Genomic DNA, 5,000 nt, shown 5'->3' with positions numbered 1-5,000 from the left:
TTTTCCCAGCATGCACCCTGCTCCCACGCAGGCTCATGATTTAACGGCGGGCGGAGCATCGATCGGCGGCGCGTTGAAGAAATATGAGGCGTCCTCCTGAGGCTGCGGGCCGTGACTCAGGAGACGGATGGCACCCGGCCGGCAGGTCGCAGGTCAAATTTATGATGGCTTCACGCACTCGCTCATCCCGGGGCGTCCTTTTTAGGGCAAACACCTCCTTCTGCGGGACACTACCAGGAGGCAGCAAAGGTCAACGCCGCAACCAGCGCACACTTTGCATGCGGCGCGGGTGTGCCAGCGCTCTAAAACAAAAGAGCATCAGGCGGAAACCACGGCAACCGGAGGAGGGACGGGGGGGTGATGGCACTTTCACACACTGCCCCCCCCCCCCCCCCCCCACCCAGGCTCATTCAGCCCAGTCCAGCCTAATTAAGTATGCAAATGAAGCGTGGGAGCAGGGTGGCCCGTCTGTACCCACCAAACAATGACACCACAAACACTTCAAAATAAAAGCCTTGTTTAATCATTGCCAGGTCTGGTGGACTTCACAATAAAAGCATGCTTTATGTAAGAGTGTGTGTGTGTGTATAAAGGGGAGGGTCAGGAAGGAGACAGGGGGCCTAAGTGTATCAAATGTGTGTGTGTGTGTGTGTTTTACGCACACACCTTCGACATTCCGCGCAGTCTTGTTTGCTTCCCGGAAGACTTTCTTAGTCGTTTCCACCCAGCCGCACGACTCCGAGCAGGGAAACAAGCTATCCATCCCCTTGAGCTTTTAATGAAATGAGGAGACACAATTCATTTTGCTAAGGGCCACATTCATTCTGCTAAGGGCCACAAATCAGACGACGGACGTGGTCTCTGCAGACGGAGAATGAACACAGCTGTCAATCAAACTTCAGCCTCCTTCGTTCATGACTGTACAGCACATCATCACTGCTTACTGACCACCATCAGTGCTTACTGACCACCATCAGTGCTTACTGACCATCATCACTGCTTACTGACCACCATCAGTGCTTAATGACCACCATCAGTGCTTACTGACCACCATCAGTGCTTACTGACCATCATCAGTGCTTACTGACCACCATCAGTGCTTACTGACCACCATCAGTGCTTACTGACCATCATCAGTGCTTACTGACCACCATCAGTGCTTACTGACCATCATCAGTGCTTAATGACCACCATCAGTGCTTACTGACCATCATCAGTGCTTAATGACCACCATCAGTGCTTACTGACCACCATCAGTGCTTACTGACCACCATCAGTGCTTACTGACCACCATCAGTGCTTACTGACCATCATCAGTGCTTACTGACCACCATCAGTGCTTACTGACCATCATCAGTGTTTACTGACCACCATCAGTGCTTACTGACCACCATCACTGCTTACTGACCACCATCAGTGCTTACTGACCACCATCAGTGCTTAATGACCACCATCAGTGCTTACTGACCATCATCAGTGCTTACTGACCACCATCAGTGCTTAATGACCACCATCAGTGCTTAATGACCACCATCAGTGCTTACTGACCACCATCAGTGCTTACTGACCACCACCATTGCTTACTGACCACCATCAGTGCTTACTGACCACCATTAGTGCTTACTGACCACCATCAGTGCTTACTGACCACCATCAGTGCTTAATGACCACCATCAGTGCTTACTGACCATCATCAGTGCTTACTGACCACCATCAGTGCTTACTGACCATCATCAGTGCTTACTGACCACCATCAGTGCTTACTGACCACCATCAGTGCTTACTGACCACCATCAGTGCTTACTGACCATCATCAGTGCTTACTGACCACCATCAGTGCTTACTGACCACCATCAGTGCTTACTGACCACCATCAGTGCTTACTGACCACCATCAGTGCTTACTGACCACCATCAGTGCTTAATGACCACCATCAGTGCTTACTGACCATCATCAGTGCTTACTGACCACCATCAGTGCTTAGTGACCACCATCAGTGCTTACTGACCACCATCAGTGCTTACTGACCACCATCAGTGCTTACTGACCATCATCAGTGCTTACTGACCACCATCAGTGCTTAATGACCACCATCAGTGCTTAATGACCACCATCAGTGCTTACTGACCACCATCAGTGCTTACTGACCACCATCAGTGCTTACTGACCACCATTAGTGCTTACTGACCACCATCAGTGCTTATTGACCACCATCAGTGCTTACTGACCACCATCAGTGCTTAATGACCACCATCAGTGCTTACTGACCATCATCAGTGCTTAATGACCACCATCAGTGCTTACTGACCATCATCAGTGCTTACTGACCACCATCAGTGCTTACTGACCACCATCAGTGCTTACTGACCATCATCACTGCTTACTGACCACCATCAGTGCTTAATGACCACCATCAGTGCTTACTGACCACCATCAGTGCTTACTGACCATCATCAGTGCTTACTGACCACCATCAGTGCTTACTGACCACCATCAGTGCTTACTGACCATCATCAGTGCTTACTGACCACCATCAGTGCTTACTGACCATCATCAGTGCTTAATGACCACCATCAGTGCTTACTGACCATCATCAGTGCTTAATGACCACCATCAGTGCTTACTGACCACCATCAGTGCTTACTGACCACCATCAGTGCTTACTGACCACCATCAGTGCTTACTGACCATCATCAGTGCTTACTGACCACCATCAGTGCTTACTGACCATCATCAGTGTTTACTGACCACCATCAGTGCTTACTGACCACCATCACTGCTTACTGACCACCATCAGTGCTTACTGACCACCATCAGTGCTTAATGACCACCATCAGTGCTTACTGACCATCATCAGTGCTTACTGACCACCATCAGTGCTTAATGACCACCATCAGTGCTTAATGACCACCATCAGTGCTTACTGACCACCATCAGTGCTTACTGACCACCACCATTGCTTACTGACCACCATCAGTGCTTACTGACCACCATTAGTGCTTACTGACCACCATCAGTGCTTACTGACCACCATCAGTGCTTAATGACCACCATCAGTGCTTACTGACCATCATCAGTGCTTACTGACCACCATCAGTGCTTACTGACCATCATCAGTGCTTACTGACCACCATCAGTGCTTACTGACCACCATCAGTGCTTACTGACCACCATCAGTGCTTACTGACCATCATCAGTGCTTACTGACCACCATCAGTGCTTACTGACCACCATCAGTGCTTACTGACCACCATCAGTGCTTACTGACCACCATCAGTGCTTACTGACCACCATCAGTGCTTAATGACCACCATCAGTGCTTACTGACCATCATCAGTGCTTACTGACCACCATCAGTGCTTAGTGACCACCATCAGTGCTTACTGACCACCATCAGTGCTTACTGACCATCATCAGTGCTTACTGACCACCATCAGTGCTTAATGACCACCATCAGTGCTTAATGACCACCATCAGTGCTTACTGACCACCATCAGTGCTTACTGACCACCATCAGTGCTTACTGACCACCATTAGTGCTTACTGACCACCATCAGTGCTTATTGACCACCATCAGTGCTTACTGACCACCATCAGTGCTTAATGACCACCATCAGTGCTTACTGACCATCATCAGTGCTTACTGACCACCATCAGTGCTTACTGACCATCATCAGTGCTTACTGACCACCATCAGTGCTTACTGACCACCATCAGTGCTTACTGACCACCATCAGTGCTTACTGACCATCATCAGTGCTTACTGACCATCATCAGTGCTTACTGACCACCATCAGTGCTTAATGACCACCATCAGTGCTTAATGACCACCATCAGTGCTTACTGACCACCATCAGTGCTTAATGACCACCATCAGTGCTTAATGACCACCATCAGTGCTTACTGACCATCATCAGTGCTTACTGACCACCATCAGTGCTTACTGACCATCATCAGTGCTTACTGACCACCATCAGTGTTTACTGACCACCACCAGTGCTTACTGACCACCATCAGTGCTTACTGACCACCATCAGTGCTTACTGACCACCATTAGTGCTTACTGACCACCATCAGTGCTTACTGACCATCATCAGTGTTTACTGACCATCATCAGTGCTTAATGACCACCATCAGTGCTTACTGACCACCATCAGTGCTTACTGACCACCATCAGTGCTTAATGACCACCATCAGTGCTTACTGACCACCATCAGTGCTTACTGACCACCATCAGTGCTTACTGACCACCATCAGTGCTTACTGACCATCATCAGTGCTTAATGACCACCATTAGTGCTTACTGACCACCATCAGTGCTTATTGACCACCATCAGTGCTTACTGACCACCATCAGTGCTTACTGACCACCATCAGTGCTTACTGACCACCATCAGTGCTTAATGACCACCATCAGTGCTTACTGACCACCATCAGTGCTTAATGACCACCATCAGTGCTTACTGACCACCATCAGTGCTTACTGACCACCATCAGCGCTTAATGACCACCATCAGTGCTTACTGACCACCATCAGTGCTTACTGACCACCATCAGTGCTTAATGACCACCATCAGTGCTTACTGACCACCATCAGTGCTTACTGACCACCATTAGTGCTTACTGACCATCATCAGTGCTTACTGACCATCATCAGTGCTTACTGACCACCATTAGTGCTTACTGACCACCATCAGTGCTTACTGACCACCATCAGTGCTTACTGACCACCATCAGTGCTTACTGACCACCATCAGTGCTTACTGACCATCATCAGTGCTTACTGACCACCATCAGTGCTTACTGACCATCATCAGTGCTTACTGACCATCATCAGTGCTTACTGACCACCATCAGTGCTTACTGACCATCATCAGTGTTTACTGACCATCATCAGTGCTTAATGACCACCATCAGTGCTTACTGACCACCATCAGTGCTTACTGACCACCATCAGTGCTTACTGACCACCATCAGTGCTTACTGACCACCATCAGTGC

At 48.9% G+C, this 5,000-nt stretch overlaps 1 protein-coding gene across 6 annotated transcripts in view; it reads right to left on the bottom strand.

Annotated features, from left to right (window-relative positions):
* nfia (nuclear factor I/A) overlaps positions 1 to 5,000 on the bottom strand; it is an 85,842-nt gene that overhangs the window by 21,388 nt on the left and 59,454 nt on the right. The window lies entirely within an intron of this gene.

This window comes from Nerophis ophidion, linkage group LG26 (genome assembly GCF_033978795.1).
Source record: "Nerophis ophidion isolate RoL-2023_Sa linkage group LG26, RoL_Noph_v1.0, whole genome shotgun sequence".
In the NCBI taxonomy this organism is placed as follows: domain Eukaryota; kingdom Metazoa; phylum Chordata; class Actinopteri; order Syngnathiformes; family Syngnathidae; genus Nerophis; species Nerophis ophidion.
Note: the sequence above shows the minus strand (reverse complement) of the source record. Positions and strands in the feature narration are given on the sequence as shown.